Genomic DNA, 20,726 nt, shown 5'->3' with positions numbered 1-20,726 from the left:
TTCCGGAATCCTGCTTGAACACTGGGCAATTCGTGTTCCATGTAGGTCTCCATTTGACACTGTATAACTTTTAGCAGTACCTTGCTGGCATGAGAGAGCGAAGAAACTGTAATAATTGTCGCATTTAGTTGTATCTCCTTTCTTCAGTATTGGAATATAAACTGATCTCTTCTACTTTCTCAGATTATATATGGGAAGTTTACCAATTTATCATTCCCTGAATCAGCTCTGTAACTTTTTTTACAGATGAATTTCCTAAGTCATAAATCAATAATAGTTATTGAGCACTCTGTGCAGAGTGTGTACTGAGAGCTTGAGAGTGTACAATAGACTACATAAACACGATTATTGCCCTCAAGAAGCTTAAAATTTAGCAGGGGAGACAGGTACTAAAATAATTAGGGAAGCAAGCAAGTATAAGGATGTGTATTTATAACTGTGGTGTGAGTGGAGGTGGGACAAGTACCCAAATGCTTGTCTTATGCTGTTGAGTCATTTCTGACCCATAGCGACAACTTGGACACATTCTCCCAGAACGCCCCCACCTCCATCTGAAATCGTTCTGGTAGATGATCCTTAGAGTTTTCTTGGTAAAAATACAGAAGTGGTTTTCCGTTGCATTCTTCTGCACAGTAAGCTTGAGCCTCTGCTCTGGACACTGTCCCATGTTGCTGCTGCCCAGTACAGGTGAGTTTTGACTTGTAGCAGATTGCCTTCCACTCACTAGCCACTGGCCAAGCTAAGAATGGAATGGGTATGCCTCTGGTTGACCCTCTCTCCCATAACTGAGACTGGTAGAGTACTGGAAACTCTCCAGATGCCATCCTGAGAGGGGCCTACGTGCTTAGGGACACACAATATCATACAGTTATAGTAATATCTTAAGTTTGCATAGTATTTTTATTTAACCAAAGCATTTTTGCATCAATGACCTCTTTTCCGCATAACTTCTCTGTAAGGTAAAGAGAGGCAGGTATCTGTATCCCCGTTTTACAAATGAGGAAACTGAGTCCCAGAAAGGTTAAAGTACTTGTACAAGTTCACACAGCAGACAAGGGTCAGAGCTTGGCTAGTACTCAGGCTTCTTGAATCCCAGCCCACACTACTTCTACTAGGCCAGGCTGCGTCACTGTACTACCTACACAAATGTATTTATGTCTTTTATTTCATTCAGTGGTGTCTCTCACAATGAGTCCCTCTCCATACATATCAATGTGTCCTAACTCTCAGATACTCCCTATTTTCTTCTGTTTGTAAATCAAGCAGCATTTATTGAGCACTTACTATGTGCAGAGCACTGTACTAAATGCTAGAGAGGGTACAGCACAACAGAGTTGTAGAAGGAACTTACAGTCTAGAAGGGGAGACAGACATTAATATAAACAAAGAAATTACAGATACGTACGTAAGGGCTGTAGAGGGAATATTAAATGCTTAACAAGTGCAGAACCAGTGCCTAGTCAACAGAGAGGGGAGAGGGAGTCGGGGAAAAGAAGTCTTAATCAGGGAAGGCCTCATGGAGGAGATATGACCTTGATAAGGTGGACTCGCACAGATGGGAGGGGTGGGGGTTCCAGGACAGAGAGAGGATGTGGGAAAAGGGTTGGTGTTAAGATAGAGAAGGCACTGTGAGCAACTTGGCAGCGGAGGAGGGAAGTGTGCGGGCTGGGTTATAGTAGGAGAGCAGTAAACTGAGGCAGGAGAGAGCAAGGTGATTGAGGGTTTTCATGCTGATGGTAAGGAGTTTCTGCTTGATGTGGAGGTGGATGGGCAACCACTGGGGGTTCTTGAAGTGTGGGGAGACATGGATTGCCTGTGTCTCTAAAGATAAGTCCTTGCAGTGCTGATCCATTTGCCCTTTAGTTTAGTGTCTGTATTTCCCCAATCAAATTATAAGACTGTAAGCTCACTATGGATGCAGAACAGAACAACAGTTCTGTTGTATTCTCCCAAGCGCTTAGGGAAGTGTTTTGCATGTAGTAAGCTCTCAATAAATATCACTGATTGATTGATTGGTTAGATCCTTGAAGAGAGATATTTTGCCTGTTATTGATATAGTCTTCAAAGTGTTTAGTACAGTGCTCAGTATATAATAAATGTTCAGTTTCAGTAAATATTATTGACTGATTGGAATATTTTTCATATACATTTATTGGGCATTTTGGCATACTATTTCATATTTTTTATTGAATTCAGTACTGTGCTTATACTAAGATTTCAATGGCATTCTAAAGTAATACCTAAAGTGGTCAAATAGAGCAAACAACCCAATTTAGAGATGGGAAAACAGATGTCCTAGAGGCTTTGTGTCTGAACCAAGGTCAAAAAGAGATCTCAAGAAGAAGACAAACACTCACACTCTAATCCCCTCCCAAATCCCAATTCCATTGCCAATGCTATTGTTCAATCAATCAATCAATCAATCAATCAATCATATTTATTGAGCACTTACTGTGTGCAGAGCACTGTACTAAGCACTTGGGAAGTACAAGTTGGCAACATATAGAGACGGTCCCTACCCAACAGTGAGCTCACAGTCTAGAAGGGGGAGACAGAGAACAAAACCAAACATATTAACAAAATAAAATAAATAGAATAGATATGTACAAGGAAGATAAATAAATAGAGTAATAAATATGTACAAACATATATACATATATATAGGTGCTGTGGGGAAAGGAAGGAGGTTAGGCGGGGGGATGGAGAGGGGGAGAAGGGGAGAGGAAGGAGGGGGCTTAGTCTGGGAAGGCCTCCTGGAGGAGGTGAGCTCTCAGTAGGGCCTTGAAGGGAGGAAGAGAGCTAGCTTGGTGGATGGGCAGAGGGAGGGCATTCCAGGCCCGGGAGATGACGTGGGCCGGGGGTCGACGGGGGGACAGGCGAGAACGAGGCACAGTGTGGAGATTAGTGTCAGAGGAGCGGAGGGTGCGGGCTGGGCTGTAGAAGGAGAGAAGGAAGGTGAGGTAGGAAGGGGCGTGGCAATGGAGAGCCTTGGAGCCGAGGGTGAGGAGTTTTTGCCTGATGTGTAGGTTGATTGGTAGCCACTGAAGATTTTTGAGGAGGGGAGTAACATACCCAGAGCGTTTCTGGACAAAGACAATCCGGGCAGCGGCGTGAAGTATGGATTGAAGTGGGGAGAGACAAGAGGATGGGAGATCGGAGAGGAGGCTGATACAGTAGTCCAGACGGGATAGGATGAGAGCTTGAGCGATCAGGGTAGCGGTTTGGATGGAGAGGAAAGGGCGGATCTTGGCAATGTTGCGGAGCTGAGACCGGCAGGTTTTGGTGACGACTTGGATGTGAGGGGTGAGCGAGAGAGCGGAGTCGAGGATGACACCAAGGTTGCGGGCTTGTGAGACGGGAAGGATGGTAGTGCCGTCAACAGTGATGGGAAAGTCAGGGAGAGGGCAGGGGTTGGGAAGGAAGACAAGGAGTTCAGTCTTGGACATGTTGAGTTTTAGGTGGCGGGCAGACATCCAGATGGAGATGTCCTGAAGGCAGGAGGAGATGCGAGCCTGGAGGGAGGGAGAGAGAGCAGGGGCAGAGATGTAGATTTGGGCGTCATCAGCGTAGAGATGATAGTTGAAGCCGTGGGAGCGAATGAGTTCACCAAGGGAGTGAGTGTAGATAGAGAACAGAAGGGGACCAAGAACTGAACCTTGGGGAACCCCCACAGTAAGGGGATGGGAGGGGGAGGAGGAGCCCACAAAAGAGACTGAGAATGAACAACCAGAGAGATAAGAGGAGAACCAGGAGAGGACGGAGTCTGTGAAGCCAAGGTTGGACAGCGTGTTGAGGGGAAGGGGGTGGTCCACAGTGTCGAAGGCGGCTGAGAGGTCGAGGAGGATTAGGACAGAGTATGAGCTGTTGGATTTGGCAAGCAGGAGGTCATTGGTGACCTTTGAGAAGGTAGTTTCTGTGGAATGTAGGGGATGGAAGCCAGACTGGAGGGGGTCGAAGAGAGAGTTGGTGTTGAGGAGTTCGAGGCAGTGCATGTAGACGACTTGTTCAAGGAGTTTGGAGAGGAATGGTAGAAGGTGAGGTGGGGTCAAGAGAGGGTTTTTTTAGGATGGGCGAGACATGGGCATGTTTGAAGGCAGAGGGGAAGGAACCAGTGGAGAGTGAGCGGTTGAAGATGGAAGTTAAGGAGGGGAGAAGGGACGGAGCGAGAGATTTCATAAGATGAGAGGGAATGGGGTCAGAAGCACAGGTGGCTGGAGCAGCACTTGAAAGAAGGGAGGAGAGCTCCTCTGAGGATACTGCTGGGAAGGATGGGAAAGTAGCAGAGAGTGTTGAGAGCTGGGGGGTTGGAGGGGGGGGGAGTGACTTTGAGGAAGTCAGACCTGAGGGATTTAATTTTATCAATGAAGTAGGAGACCAGATGTTGGGGGTGAGGGAAGGAGGAGGGGGAGGAACCGGGGGCCTGAGAAGGGAGTTGAATGTATGGAAGAGCTGGCGGGGGCGATGGGCATGGGTGTCAATACGGGCGGAGAAGTAGTTTTGTCTGGCAGAGGAGAGGGCTGAGTTAAGGCAGGAAAGGATACACTTGAAATGAACCAGGTTGGCATGGTGTTTAGACTTTCGCCAGCAGCTTTCGGCAGCTCGAGCATAAGAGCTAAGGAGGTGGACAGTGGCAGTGATCCAGGGCTGTGGGTTAGTGGTACGAGAGCGGCGAAGGGAAAGGGGAGCGAGTGAGTCTAGCTGAGTAGAAAGGGTAGAGTTGAGAGCAGCAATCTGATCAGCAAGATTGGGTAGAGAGGAGAGGGAGCGAGGTGGAGTGTGAGGTGCTCAGAAAGATGGATGGGGTCAAGAGAGCAGAGATCTCTGTGAGGGAGTAATATGGATTTACAAGGGAAAGGAGTGTGAGTGAGGAGGCAGGTGAGAAAATTATGATCAGAGAGAGGGATTTCAGAGTTGGTGAGGTTGGACACAGTGCAGCGGTAGGAGATGATGAGGTCGAGGGTATGACCAAGTTGGTGAGTGGGCGAGGTGGGGTGGAGCAAGAGGTTGGCAGCGTTAAGGAGAGTTAGAAGGCGGGCGGCAGAGGAGTCACCAGCTCTCCCTTTCAACCTGCCTTGGTTAAATTCAGATGACACCTGGGGAAAGGAGGAGAAATGGAGAAGCATCATGGCCTAGGGCAGTCAGAGGACCTGGGTCTTGTCCCACTGCTATTTGCCTGCTGGGTGACTTAAGGCAAGTCACTTAACAACACTGTGCCTCAGTTTCCTCATCTGTAAAATTGGGATTCAATACCTGTTCTCTGTCCTATTTAGATAATAGTAATTGTGGCGTTTGTTAGCATTTACTATGCACTGCTCACTGTTCTAAGCGCTAGAGTAGCTACAAGATGATCAGGTTGGACTCAGCCCCTGTCCCAAATGGGGCTCACAGCCTCAGTCCCCATTTTACGGATGGCATAACTGAGGCCCAGAGAAGCAAAATGACTTTCCCAAGGTCACACAGCAGATATGTGGCAGAGCCGGGATTAAGAGCACCAAGGGAGACAGGGACTGTGTCCTGCTTATCTTGTATCTTCTCCAGTGCTCAATAAAGTCTTGGCATGTAGGAAACACTTAACAAATACCCTGTTGATGTATGATGATGACGATGATGGATCAACATGACGTAGTGGATAAGCTCGGGCCTGAGAGTCAGAAGGACCTGGGTTCTATTCCCGGCTCCACCAGTTGCCCACTGAGTGACCTTGGGCAAGCAACTTCACTCCTTGTGCCTCAGTTACCTCATCTGCAAAATGGGGATTGAGACAGTGAGCCCCACATGGGACATCGACTGTGTTCAACCTGATTAGCTTGTATCTACTTAAGAACTTAACAAATACCATAAAAAAATTGTTGTTGTCTTATGCTGTCAAGTCATGTCCGACTGATAGTGACGCCATGGACGCATCTCTTCCAGATTGCCCCACCTCCATTTGTAATCATTCTGGTAGTGTATCCATAGTTTTCTTGGTAAAAATACAAAAGTGGTTTACCACTGCCTTCTTCCGTGCAGTAAACTTGAGTCTTCACCCTCGACTCTCTCCCATGCCGCTGCTGCCCAGCATGGGTGAATTTTTACTTGTAGCAGATTTTCTGCCAATCGCTAGTCACTGCACAAGCTAGGAATGGAATGGGTAGGCCTCTGCTTGACTCTCCCTCCCATAGTCATGACTGGTAGAGTACTGGAAGCTCTCCAGGTGAGACCCTGAGAGGTACATAAAAAAAGATTCTCTCCCAAATCCCAGCCTGAGGTGTGCCTTCATCCCCTCTATGTGGACAGACAGAGACCATGTTTGCCTGATTTTCCCCAAAAGGAATCCAGAAACCAATAGTTTTCTGAGCTTGAATTTTATATTTAGTAGTGTAATTCATGGGATTCACATTTTGGACCTTAACGGGAATCTAGCTCTTTCTATTTCTTATCTTTTCCAGGTAACTTATTCCTCTGCTTTTCCAATAATAATAATAATAATAATAATGGTAATAATAATAATAATTGTGGCATTTGTTAAGCACTTCCTATGTGTCAGGCACTGTACTAAGCACTCGGGAGAATACAAGCATATCAGGTGGGACACAGTCCCTGTCCCTGTTCCACGTGGGGCTCACAGTCTCAATCCCCATTTTACAGATGAAGTAACCAAGGCACAGAGAAGGTCATTCATTCAGTCAATATTTATTGAGCACTCACTGTGTGCAGAGCACTGTATGAAGTGTTTGGGAAGTACAGTTCAGCAGCAAATAGAGACAATTTGTGAGCCCACAACGGGCTCACAGTCTAGAAGGGGGGAGACAGACATCAAAACAAGTAAACAGGCATCAGTAGCATCATTATAAATAAATAGAATTATGGATATATGCATATCATTAATTAAAATAAATAGAATTATAACTATAAATATGTACATATATACACAAGTGCTGTGGGGCAAGGATGGGGTAGAGCAAAGGGAGCGAGTTGGGGCAATGGGGAGGGGAGGGGGAGCAGAGGAAAAGTGGGGGTTCATCTGGAAAGGCCTCCTGGAGGAAGCAATCTTTGAGTAGGGCTTTGAAGGGGGGAATTTTGCTAATTTGGCGGAATTGAGGAAGGAGGGCATTCCAGGCCAGAGATAGGACGTGGGACAAGGGTTGATGGAGGGGCAGGTGAGATCGAGGCACATTGAGAAGGCTAGTACCAGGGACAAAATAAGATAGATAGAATAGATATGTACAAGTAAAATAAATAAATAGAGTAATAAATATGTACAAACATATGTACATATATACAGGTGCTGTGGGGAAGGGAAGGAGGTAAGATGGGGGAATGGAGAGGGGGACGAGGGGGAGAGGAAGGAAGGGGCTCAGTGTGGGAAGGCCTTCTGGAGGAGGTGAGCTTTCAGTAGGGCCTTGAAGGGAGGAAGAGAGCTAGCTTGGCGGATGGGCAGAGGGAGGGCATTCCAGGCCCGGGGGATGACGTGGGCCGGGGGTCGATGGCGGGACAGGCGAGAACGAGGTACGGTGAGGAGATTAGTGGCAGAGGAGCGGAGGGTGCGGGGTGGGCTGTAGAAGGAGAGAAGGGAGGTGAGGTAGGAGGGGGCGAGGTGATGGACAGCCTTGAAGCCCAGCGTGCGCTTAACAAATACCATCATTATTATTATTATTAAAAGTGGCGGATCGGGGATTAGAATCCAGGTCTTTCTGACCCCCAAGCCCGGGTTCCATCCACTAGGCCCCGCTGCCCTTTCCCAAGCTGCCGGTACGGCGCTCCGCACACAGTAAGCGCTCAACTTGTACTTCCCAAGCGCTTAGTACAGTGCTCTGCACACAGTAAGCGCTCAATAAATACGATTAAATGAAAAATGAAATGAAAATGGAGCGGAGTGTGTGGGTCTGGGATGTAGAAGGAGAGAAGGGAGGTGAGGTAGGAGGGGGCCAGGCGTTGGTGAGCTTTGAAGCCAATAGTGAGGAGTTTTTGTTCAATATGGAAGTTGATAGGCAACCACCGGAGATTTTTGAAGGGGGGAGGGTGACATGCCCTGAACGTTTCTGTAGAAAGGTAATCCAAGCAGCAGAGTGAAGAATGGACTGGAGTGGGGAGACACAGAAGGCCGCAACCTTGGTGTCATCCTCGACTCCGCTTTCTCGTTCACCCCTGACATCCAAGCCATCACCAAAACCTTCCAGTTTCAGCTCCGCAACATTGCCAAGATCCGCCCTTTCCTCCCCATCCAAACCGCTACCCTGCTCGTTCAAGCTCCCAACCTATCCCATCTGGACTACTGTATCAGCCTCTTCTCCGATCTCCCATCCTCTTGTCTCTCCCCACTTCAATCCATACTTCACGCCGCTGCCCAGATTGTCTTTGTCCAGAAAAGCTCTGGGCATGTTACTCCCCTCCTCAAAAATCTCCAGTGGCTACCAATCAGTCTGTGCATCAGGCAGAAACTCCTCACCCAAGGGCTTCAAGGCTGTCCATCACCTTGCCCCCTCCTACCTCACCTCCCTTCTCTCCTTCTACAACCCAGCCCGCACCCTCCACTCCTCTGTTGCTAATCTCACCGTGCCTCGTTCTCGCCTGTCATCATCATCATCAATCATATTTATTGAGCGCTTACTATGTGCAGAGCACTGTACTAAGCGCTTGGGAAGTACAAATTGGCAACATATAGAGACAGTCCCTACGCAACAGTGGGCTCACAGTCTAAAAGGGGGAGACAGAGAACAAAACCAAACATACTAACAAAATAAAATAAATAGAATAGATATGTACAAATAAAATAAATCAATAAATAAATAGAGTAATAAATATGTACAAACATATATACATATATACAGGTGCTGTGGGGAAGGGAAGGAGGTAAGATGGGGGGGATGGAGAGGGGGGCGAGGGGGAGAGGAAGGAAGGGGCTCAGTCTGGGAAGGCCTCCTGGAGGAGGTGAGCTCTCAGCCGGGCCTTGAAGGGAGGAAGAGAGCTAGCTTGGCGGATGGTCAGAGGGAGGGCATTCCAGGCCCGGGGGATGACGTGGGCCGGGGGTCGATGGTGGGACAGGCGAGAGTGAGGTACGGTGAGGAGATTAGTGCTGGAGGAGCGGAGGGTGCGGACTGGGCTGTAGAAGGAGAGAAGGGAGGTGAGGTAGGAGGGGGCGAGGTGATGAAGAACCTTGAAGCCCAGGGACAAAGATAATCCGGGAAGCAGCATGAAGTATGGATTGAAGTGGAGAGAGACACGAGGATGGGAGATCAGAGAGAAGGCTGATGCAGTAGTCCAGATGGGATAGGATGAGAGCTTGAATGAGCAGGGTAGCGGTTGGGATGGAGAGGAAAGGGCGGATCTTGGCAATGTTGTGGAGCTGAGACCGGCAGGTTTTGGTCACGGCTTGGATGTGAGGGGTGAATGAGAGAGCGGAGTAGAGGATGACACCAAGGTTGCGAGCTTGTGAGATGGGAAGGATGGTAGTGCCGTCAACAGAGATGGGAAAGTCAGGCAGAGGACAAGGTTTGGGAGGGAAGACAAGGAGTTCAGTCTTCAACATGTTGAGCTTTAGGTGGCGGGCAGACATCCAAATGGAGATGTCCTGAAGGCAGGAGGAGATGCGAGCCTGGAGAGAGGGGGAGAGAGCAGGGGCAGAGATGTAGATCTGGGTGTCATCAGCGTAGAGATGATAGTTGAAGCCGTGGGAGCGAATGAGGTCACCAAGGGAGTGCGTGTAGATCGAGGACAGAAGGGGACCAAGCACTGAACCTTGGGGAACCCCCACAGTGAGAGAATGGGAGGGGGAGGAGGAGCCTGCAAAAGAGACTGAGAAAGAACAACCGGAGAGGTAAGAGGAGAACCAGGAGAGGACGGAGTCTGTGAAGCCAAGGTCAGATAGTGTGTTGAGAAGAAGGGGGTGGTCCACAGTGTCAAAGGCAGCTGAGAGGTCGAGGAGGATTAGGACAGAATATGAGCCGTTGGATTTGGCAAGCAGGAGGTCATTGGTGACCTTTGAGAGGGCAGTTTCCGTGGAATGTAGGGGACGGAAGCCAGACTGGAGGGGGTCGAGGAGAGAGTTGTTGTTGAGGAATTCTAGGCAGCACATGTAGACAACTCGTTCAAGGAGTTTGGAAAGGAATAGTAGGAGGGATATGGGACGATAACTAGAAGGTGAGGTGGGGTCAAGAGAGGGTTTTTTTAGGATGGGAGAGACATGGGCATGTTTGAAGGAAGAGGGGAAGGAACCAGTGGAGAGTGAGCGGTTGAAGATGGAAGTTAAGGAGGGGAGAAGGGATGGAGCGAGAGATTTCATAAGATGAGAGGGAATGGGGTCAGAAGCACAGGTGGCCGGAGTAGCACTTGAGAGGAGGGAGGAGAGTTCCTCTGAGGATACCGCTGGGAAGGATGGGAGAGTAGCAGAGAGTGTTGAGAGCCGGGGGGATGGAGAAAGGGGGGAAGAGACTTTGAGGAGGTCGGACCTGATGGATTGAATTTTGTTAATGAAGTAGGAGGCCAGATCGTTGGGGGTGAGGGAAGGAGGAGGTGGAGGAACCGGAGGCCTGAGAAGGGAGTTGAGTGTACGGAAGAGCTGGCGGGGGTGATGGGCATGGGTGTCAATAAGGGAGGAGAAATAGTTTGGCAGAGGAGAGGGCTGAGTTAAGGCAGGAAAGGATAAACTTGAAGTGAACGAGGTTGGCATGGTGTTTAGACTTTCACCAGCAGCATTCGGCAGCTCGAGCTTAAGAGCGAAGGAGGCGGACGGTGGCAGTGATCCAGGGCTGTGGGTTAGTGGTACGAGAGCGGCGAAGGGAAAGGGGAGCGAGTGAGTCTAGCTGAGTAGAAAGGGTAGAGTTGAGAGCAGTAATCTGATCATCAAGACTGGGTAGAGAGGAGAGGGCGGCGAGGCGGGGTGTGAGGCGCTCCGAAAGATGGGTGGGGTCAAGAGAGCGGAGATCTCTGTGAGGGAGTAATACGGATTTACAGGGGAAAGGAGTGTGAGTGAGGAGGCAGGTGAGAAGATTATGATCAGAGAGAGGGATTTCAGAGTTGGTGAGGGTGGACACAGTGCAGCGGTAGGAGATGATGAGGTTGAGGGTATGACCAAGTTGGTGAGTGGGTGAGGTGGGGTGGAGGAAGAGGTTGGCAGCATCAAGGAGAGATAGAAGGTGGGCGGCAGAGGAGTCGTTAGGGATATCCCCCGGCCCACATCATCCCCCTGGCCTGGAATGCCCTTCCTCTGCCCATCCGCCAAGCTAGCTCTCTTCCTCCCTTCAAGGCCCTACTGAGAGCTCACCTCCTCCAGGAGGCCTTCCCAGACTGAGCCCCCTCCTTCCTCTCCCCCTCCTCCCCCTCTCCACCCCCCTCGCCTTACCTCCTTCCCTTCCCCACTGCACCTGTATATATGTATATATGTTTGCACATATTTATTACTCTATTTATTTATTTATTTTACTTGTACATGTCTATTCTATTTTATTTTGTTAATATGTTTTGTTCTCTGTCTCCCCCTTCTAGACTGTGAGTCCACTGTTGGGTAGGGACCGTCTCTATGTGTTGCCAACTTGTACTTCCCAAGCACTTAGTACAGTGCTCTGCACACAGTAAGCGCTCAATAAATATGATTGGTTGATTGATTGATTGAGGCTGGGAGGTCAGCAAGGAGGCTGATGCGGTAATCCAGGCAGGATTGGATGAGTGAGAGATCCAGGGTAAGCTGACCAGTGGCCTCTATGCCCCCAAACTGAGGGTAGACCAAATAATAATAATGATAATAATAATAATAATAATAATAATTGTGGTATTTGTTAGGTGCTTACTAAGCACTGGGGTGGATACAAACAAAGTGGGTTGGACACAGTCCCTGTCCAGCATAGGGCTCACAGTCTTCATCTCCATTTTCCAGATGAGATAACTGAGGCCCAGAGAAGTGAAGTGATTTACCCAAGATTACACAGCAGACAAGTGGAGGAGAAGGGATTAGAACCCAGGACCTTATGACTCCCAGGCTGGTGCTCTATCCACCAGACCATTCCTTTGCCTTGGTCATCTGACCCCTTTATTCTTCATTAGAAAGGGGTTATATACTTAGCCGAATTAAGTTTAATTCAGTGTTTTAGGACTAGTAACAATTTTCTGGAAAGAAATGTTTAGTGAGCAGTGCCCAGCAGTCCAACCTTAATATTAAGAGGATCAATTTAGACCAGAGTGGTCATTTTTTTAGATTCAAAGTCTTCATGTAATGAGGGGATATTTCTTCTGGCTCACAATCAGTATTAATCAATGAGATCACCTGATTACTTCTTTTGGTCTCTTCACCTCTTTGCTATGTGATTTCAATATTGAAGAATTTGGTATGGGATTACCCAAATTAAAAGAGCGAGAAAGAGTGATCTTGTTAAGCTTAAGTAATCCTATAATGGAAATGAGACAATTTCAAGAATCAGAATTGCTCAGTCGTTGGATGGAGTTTGAAATTGATGTGGCACAGCACATCGGCTGCTTGGTAGGGCATTCATAAACTCATAAATAGATAGATGAATTATTTCCTTGATTCTGGGATTATTACAGTATTTCAGTCTGGTGATTTTTGATGAATTGGGACTTGGTGAAGTTTTCTGATGGGCTGTTGCATTCAATGAATTTCTATCAGAGAAACAGATTGTATCTCTGGGAAAAGACCCTTAAAACATTTCTAATCATTTTGACACTATGATTTCTTGACAATTCCTGAATAATGATTTCCGGATAATGTCACACACTATCAATTAAAATATCCAGGCTTTGTGATATGTAAAACATTTTCTATGCAGGGAAGATATAATAATACATGGGTTTATATTGTACTCTTAGGGCTACGCTTATTCGGAATAACTTGAAAAGAATATTCCATCCCAAATTCATCCTTACCCTGATGGGAGTTTTGCTAATATTTAAGAATTCAGCTCTGAGGTCCTACTTTTTAAACTTAATTGATTATTAAGCTTTATCAGTTGTCAATCAGCATGCCACATCCTACTTCACCTCACTGATCTACTATAGTCCAGCCCCCAAACTTTGCTCCTCTGTTCATTCATTAATTCATTCAACCATGTTTATTGAATGCTTACTGGGCTAGAACAGTGCTTTGCACATAGTAAGCGCTTAACAAATGCCATCATTATTATTATTATTATTACTGTGTGCAGGACATTCTACTAAGTGCTTGGGCATGTACAATACTCACTGTGCCTCAGTCTCCTCTATCTCACCACTGACCCCTTCTCTACGTCCTCCCCATAGCTTGGAACTCCCTCCCCCTGCATACGTGCAACTTTCAAAGCATTATTAAAGTTATGTCTCCTCCAAGATGCCTTCCCTGATTAAACCCTCTTTTCCCTGGCTTCTTCCCCTTTCTGTATCATTCATTCAATTGTATTTATTGCGCGCTTACTGTGTGCAGAGCACTGTACTGAGTGCTTGGGAAATACAAGTTGGCAACATATAGAGACGGTCCCTCCCCAACAGTGGGCTCATAGTCTAGAAGGGGATGACAGGCAACAAAACAAAACATATTAACAAAATAAAATAAATAGAATAAATATGTACAAATAAAATAGAGTGATAAATATGTACAAGCATATATACATATATGCAGGTGCCATGGGGAGGGGAAGGAGGTAACGTTGGGGGGATGGGGAGGGGGAGGAGGGGGATGCACTTGGATCTGTGACCTTTGGACATTAGATTTTTGCCCCATCCTCACCCCATAACAGTTATGAACATATCTATAAATTGTGTATTATAAATCATTTATTTATAATAATAATAATGATGGCATTTGTTAAGCTCTTACTATGTGCCAAGCACTGTTCTAAGTGCTGGGGGGAAACAAGGTAATCAGGTTGTCCCACATGAGGCTCACAGTCTTAATCTCCATTTTACATATGAGGCAACTGAGGCACAGAGAAGTGATGTGACTTGTCCAAAGTCACACAGCTGACAAGTGGTGGAGCCGGGATTAGAACAAATGACCTCTGACTCCCAAGCCTGGGCTCTTTCCACTGAGCTACGCTGCTTCTCTAATGTCTTTCTCCCCCGTGGACTGTAAACTGTCTATGAGCAGAAAATGTGTCTGCTAAATCTTTTGTATTGTACTCTCCCAATCGCTTAGTACAGCACTCTGTTTCTAGTCCTCTGGCTGGAACTACTGCTCTTTTCTAACCATTAAAGTCTGAGTGGAATCTGTCCTACTTTTAAAATACTTTCAAAAAATTCTACCTTCCTCTTTGATGTCCCATTTCCTTGTCTGGCAATCCTCAAGACCCTGGGAGGTCACCAATCTTTAGGGTTAGAGTTTAATCATGGTTTTTTCAAAAGGAGAAACGGAGGCAAAGGAAGATTAAGTTATTCAGCTACATCAAGTCAGGCACTGACCTAGTTTTAGGAGATTGTATTTATCCTTTAGTTCTCTCCTGCGCTTCCATCAGGACTTGTGGTGGTGAGTTTGTTTGAAGGCTCGATTTGCTTGTGAAACTCAATTGCTGACCACCAGATTTTCTATTTTTCAAAGATTTTGTTCAAATAAGGGGAATTTGCCATCTTAGAGCCTGTAAAATGATAATTGTGGTTAATTGTTAATAATAATAATAATAATAATTATGGTATTTGTTAAGCTCTTACTATGTGCCAGGCACTGTACTAAGCACTGGGGTGGATATGAGCAAATCGGGTTGGACACAGTTCCTGTCCCCTATGGGACTCACAGTGTCAATCCCCATTTTATAGATGAGGTACCTGAGGCCCAGAGAAGTGAAGTGACTTGCCTAAGATCACCCAGCAGACAAGTGGCAGAGCCCATGACCTTCGGACTCTCAGGCCCACGCTCTATCCACTATGTCATGTTAAGCACTTACTATGTTCCAACCAATGTGCCAAGTGCTAGGGTTAGACTTTCAAAACACTTCCATATCAGATGGGTCAACAATCAATCTTTCAGTCAGTTCATCACTGCTAATCCTTGAGAACTTTGTGCAGAACGCTGTATTAACCTAGAGTTAGTGCTAAGTGCTAAGACACAAGTTACAAGTTATCCCCATTTTACAAATCAGGAAACTGAGGCACAAAGAAGTTAAGTGACTTGGCTAAGATCACATATCACACAAATGGAGAGCTAGGATTAGAACCCAGATCCTTTGACTCTCAGGCCGGCGCTCTCTACACTGGGCATAACTGCATAAAAGCTGGTTGTTTTTTATGGTATTTGCTAAGTGCTTAATATGTACTAATCACTGTACTAAGTTCCAGGGTTGTTATAAGCTAGTCAGATTGGACACAGTCCATATGGAACATGGGGCTCACTGTCCTAATTTTACAGGATTTACATTTTACACATGAGGTAACTGAGGCAGACAGAAGTGAAGAGACTTGCCCAAGGTTACACAGCAAACAAGTAGCGTATTCAGGGTTAGAACCCAGGTCCTTTTGTCTCTCAGTTCTGTGCTCTATCCATTAGACCACAGTACTTCTCACCCAGCAAAATCATTCGATTAAAATGGCAAGAACATCAGCCTAAATTTGGACTCCTGCATCCTTTATTTTCCTTTACCTATTTTTGCTAAGCCTCAAAATACATTTCTCCATCTGTTTAGGGGCCTCTCAAGTCGTATCAGAAGGGTCAACCGTCAGTCTGTCAGTCAGTTAATCACTGCTATTCTTTGAGAACTTACTTTGTGCAGAGCACTGTATTAAGCACTTGGGAGAATACAGTACTATAGTGTTGGAAGACTTGATCACTGCTCATAAGGAGCTTAAAGTCTAGATGGGGAGAGAATCAAGATGTTTAAATTGATTTCAAAAAAGTGAAATGCCAGAATATAAGACTATGTGCCTAACTGCTGGGGGACTTGGCTTGGAGAAGTAGCATGGCATAATAGAGCACAGGCCTGGAAGTCTGAAGGTCATGAGTTCTAATCCTAGCTCCACCACTTGTCTGCTTTGTGACCCTGGGCAAGTCACTTCATTTCTCTGTGTTTCAGTTCCCTCATCTGTAAAAAGGGAATTGAGACTGTGAGCCCCACATGGGACAAGGAGTATGTCCAACCCGATTTGCTTCTATCCACACCAACACTTAGTGCAGTGCCTAGCACATAGTAAGGGCTTAATAAGTGCCATGATTATTTTTATAATAATAATGATAATAATGATGACATTTGTTAAGTGCCTACTATGTGCAAGGCACTGCTCTAAGCGCTGGGGAGGATACAAGGTGATCAGGTTGTCCCACGTGGGGCTCACAGTCTTAATCCCCATTTTCCAGATGAGGAAACTGAGGCACAGAAAAGTGCAGTGACTTGCCCAAAGTCACACAGCTGACAAGTGGTGGATCTGGGATTAGAACCCATGATCTCTGATTCCCAAGCCCGGGCTCTTTCCCCTAAGCCACACTGCTGCCCCTATTATCGAAGTACGCAAGGGGTAAAGATCCAAGTACAAAGGTGATACATGAAGGGAGGGACTTATTGAAAGCACATCTCCTCCAGGAGACCTTCCCTGACAAAGCCCCTCTTTCCTCCTCTCCCACTCCCTTTTGCGTCGCTCTGATTTGGTTTCTTTATTCATCTCCCATCCCAACCCCACAGAACTCATGTACATACCTGTAATGTATTTATTTCTATTAATGTCTCACTCCCTCTCTGGAATCTAAGCTTGCTGTGGGCAGGGAATCTGCTTATTGTTGTATCGTACTCTCCCAAGTGCTAAGTGCAGTGCTCCACACACAGTGATTGCGCAGTAAATACGACTGAACAAATGAATGACGAATAGGGTGGGAAAATGAGGGCTTAATCATGGGAAGCCCCTTGAAGGAAATATAATTTTAGAAAGGCCCTGAAAATAGAGGGAGCGGTGGTCTTTCAGACAGAAGGGAAAAGGAGTTCCAGGCCAGAGCAAGGATGTGGTCAATTGGTTGAGGGAGGGATAGATGAGATTGAGGGACGGAGAGTAGGTTGGCTTTAGAGGAACAAAACATGTGGGCTGGGCTGAAGTAGGTGATTAGGGAGGTATGATGGGGGTGGGAGTTTCTGATGGGATTGTCACGAGTTTCTGTTTGATGCAGAGAATGTTGGGCAACCATCAGAGCTTTTTGAGGAGTGGAGAAGTGTGGACTAAATCGCTTTAAGAGTGTTAAAAGGAATTTTGGGGTTATAAGTTATTGAGTGTTGAAAGTGCACTGTGGTCATATTCCGGAATAAATGAGAGAGACTTAGGCGTAGCCTCCATTTCCTGGGATTGACGGGTTTGTTGCGGTCACTAATTTTCTTTAGCCCCTCCATCCAATAATAAGCCACCAAGACCGTGGCATATAGAAAAACGACATCACCTATAACCAGTGCTTTTCTAATCTGAATATCAATAGAGAGGAAAATAACATCACTTCATGTGTATCATATTAATATTATATCAACTTACTTATCCCAACTCTCAGACTTTCTCTCTCATGGCATTGGCCCAAATCATAAACTCACACTAAAAACATAAAAATGAGCTTAAATGATTTAGGATTTTATATTTTAAGAAGAAAATTCATGTATGTTTTTAGGTGCTTGGTTTTCTGAATCATCTTTTAACACCTCTTATAATGGACCAGGTTTGGTTAGAAAATGCCTTCCTTTCCTTTGAAATATTATTAAAATGAATTCAGTGAGTTTAACCCATTTCGATTGGGGTGGAAATGATGAACAGAGAATTTATGCTTAGTGATCAGGTTTAAGAAGAATGCAAACATTGGAAACCAGAATTATCTGCCCTACCTTCCTGCCATTGGGTTAACTCCTTCTGCACTCTATTTCTTTTGAAATTTGCAAACGCATACCTGATAAAAAAAGATGGGTCAGTTGTACATTGCTTTTTGTGGTTCAGAATATTTCTCAAAGATCACTTAGCTCATAAATTTCTTCAAAAGCTCTCTCTATAGGCTCATTGTGAGCAGGCATGTGCCTGTTATATTGTTATAGTGGATTCTCCCAAGTGCTTATAGTAATGATAATAATATTTACAGTATTTGCTAAGCTCTTACTATGTGCCAAGCACTGTTCTAAGTGCTGGGGTAGATACACAGTAATCAGATTGTCCCATGTGGGGATTACAGTATTAATCCCCATTTTACAGGTGAGGTAACTGAGGCACAGAGAGGTTAAGTGACTTGCCCAAGGTCAAACAGCAGACAAGTGGTGGACGGGATTATTCATTCATTCATTCAATCGTATTTATTGAGCGCTTACTGTGTGCAGAGCACTGTACTAAGCGCTTGGGCAGTACAAGTTGGCAACATGTAGAGATGGTCCCTACCCAACAGTGGGCTCACAGTCTAGAAGGGGGAGACAGACAACAAAACAAAACATATTAACAAAATAAAATAAATAGAATAAATATGTACAAGTAAAATAAAGTAATAAATATGTACAAACATATATATATACAGGTGCTGTGGGGAGGGGAAGGAGGTAAGGCGGGGGGATGGGAAGGGGGAGGAGGGGGAGAAGGAGGAGGGGCTCAGTCTGGGAAGGCCTCCTGGAGGAGGTGACCTCTCAGTAGGGCTTTGAAGGGAGGAAGAGAGCTAGCTTGGTGGATGTGCGGAGGGAGGGCATTCCAGGCCAGGGGAAGGACGTGGGCTGGGGGTCGATGGTGGGACAGGCGAGAACGAGGCCCAGTGAGGAGGTTAGTGGCTAAGGAGCGAAGGGTGCAGGCTGGGCTGGAGAAGGGAAGAAGGGAGGTGAGGTAGGAGGGGGCAAGGTGATGGAGAGCCTTGAAGCCGACAGTGAGGAATTTTTGCCTGAACCCACGACCTCTGACTCCCATGCTCTTGCCACTAGGCCATGATGCTTCTCTAGTACAGTGCTGTGTACACAGTAAGGGCACAATAAATATGATTGATGGGTTGATCAAAGAAAGGCTAAATGCCATTCTGAAATGCTGCAGGACCTTTCAGGGATGGGCTAGTGTGAAGTCCAGAAGCACCCTCCCCTATCTAAGATTTAAATAGATTCTTGCATTGATTCTCCAAGTTTTGCAACTTCAACTTCAAAGACTGCAAGTCCAAGACATAATCCTTCTTCCGGAGTTTCACAAAAGATTGCAAACCAAGTGAAGTAAAAGTGTAGCCTCTGACTAGATTTAAAGTTTATGGCTTTCATACACTGTATTTAATCCAGAAAGACATTAAAGGTAACCAATTTCACAGCAGTAGGCCAAGGCTAGCAGTTCAGGGGGCACATGATCAGGTGCTGTGCAATTTCATTTGGCTTGAATCAAGGTTGGGCAATATTTGCATTTAAATACTGAGGGAATCTTTTCATCTCAGACTTATTTAATACTAAGAGATGGCCAATGTAATGGGAAAATGCATGTTTTTGTGATTCATTTTGGTATATTTAGGACAAAGATTAATTACAGCTGTGGACCACGGTCAGACACGGGATGGACCAGTGAATAATACCGCAATACGAGAAAGTAAATTTCCTACATATTGAATCGTAGTCCTATAGAGAAAGGGAAGGGATTTTGATTAACTGCTGATAGCAGGAAATGAGAAAGGATTGCTAAATTGTATCTGGATTTAAGCAGCGGCAGCTTGCCTCTGAAAATTTATGACGGCCCTAAAGGTCAGTGGATTGGGCGGATTTTCCATGTTTATGTTGTCTTCTAAGTTGTTATGTTTTTATATTATTTACTCCTTCCTACAGTTTCTGTCTTCCAGAGGAGGGAGTGTTGAGGGTGGGGGGAAAGTTGTGAGGTTCCCTTCACTAATCCTTTCCCTCCCTCTCCCCCATCTCTCCTTTGCTCATCCTCCTTGCCCCTCGCATCATTTCAAGAGGAAGCAATTATGGCTAGTCTGCAGTGGACTCAAAGAGGAGATGGCATAGATGTAGTGAATAGAGCACTGGCCTGGGAATCAGAAGGTCATGGGTTCTAATCTCAGCTCTGCCACTTGTCTGCTATGTAACCTTAGGCAAGTCACTTCACTTCTCTGGGCCTCAGTTACTCATTTGTAAAATGGGGATCGAAACTGTGAGCCCCACGTGGGACAGGGGCTTTGTCCAACCTTATTTGCTTGTATCCACCCCTGTGCTTAGTACAGTGACTAGCACATAGTAAGCACTTAACAAATAACACAATAACAATAATAATAATTATTAATAATAATAAATGATGATGATGATAATGATCATAATCATAATTGTGGTATTTTTAAGTGCACACTATGTATTAAGCACTGTTCTAAGCACTGGGGTAGATGCAATTCAATCAGATTTGGCACCATCCCTCTCTCACATAAGGCTCAGTCTAAGTTGGAGGGAGAACAGACTGTAAGCTGGCTGTGGGAAGGGAAGGTGTCTTTTTATTGTTATATTGTACCTCCCAAGTGCTCAGTAGAGTGCTCTGTACACAGTAAGTGCTCCATAAATACGATTGAATGAATGAATGAAGGTATTTGATCCCCGTTTTTCAGATGAGATAAGTGCAGTACAGTGAAGTGACTTGCCCAAGGTCACTCAGCAGGCAAGTGATGGGGCTGTGATTAGCACCCAGGTCCTCTGACTTCCATATTCTTGACACTAGACCACTCTGATTCTCAGAAATCTAGATTTAGACATGTTTCATGGGGCGTTTGTGTGATAAATTGAATCGAGAGGAAGAGAAACTAAGGCAAATGAGAATTAAAGTAGGATACAGGGCTTGGTGGTGAGAAAACCCTTATAAAAGCTTTGCAAGGGTAGTTTTATGGGAGCAAAAGGAACTGC

The 20,726-nt window shown here is 45.8% G+C and overlaps 1 protein-coding gene and 2 non-coding genes across 4 annotated transcripts in view; 1 reads left to right on the top strand and 2 right to left on the bottom strand.

Annotated features, from left to right (window-relative positions):
• The window catches only part of TAFA2 (TAFA chemokine like family member 2), a 526,830-nt gene that overhangs the window by 280,737 nt on the left and 225,367 nt on the right, over window positions 1–20,726 (top strand). The window lies entirely within an intron of this gene.
• On the bottom strand, window positions 698–835 carry LOC119925000. Its single transcript, XR_005449672.1, has one exon. It is a non-coding gene; the product is annotated as a small nucleolar RNA SNORA7 (small nucleolar RNA).
• On the bottom strand, window positions 6,074–6,211 carry LOC119924992. Its single transcript, XR_005449665.1, has one exon. It is a non-coding gene; the product is annotated as a small nucleolar RNA SNORA7 (small nucleolar RNA).

Source organism: Tachyglossus aculeatus, chromosome 2 (assembly GCF_015852505.1).
Source record: "Tachyglossus aculeatus isolate mTacAcu1 chromosome 2, mTacAcu1.pri, whole genome shotgun sequence".
NCBI lineage: Eukaryota > Metazoa > Chordata > Mammalia > Monotremata > Tachyglossidae > Tachyglossus > Tachyglossus aculeatus.
The sequence above is the reverse complement of the archived record's forward strand: the minus strand, read 5'-3'. Positions and strand labels throughout refer to the sequence as shown.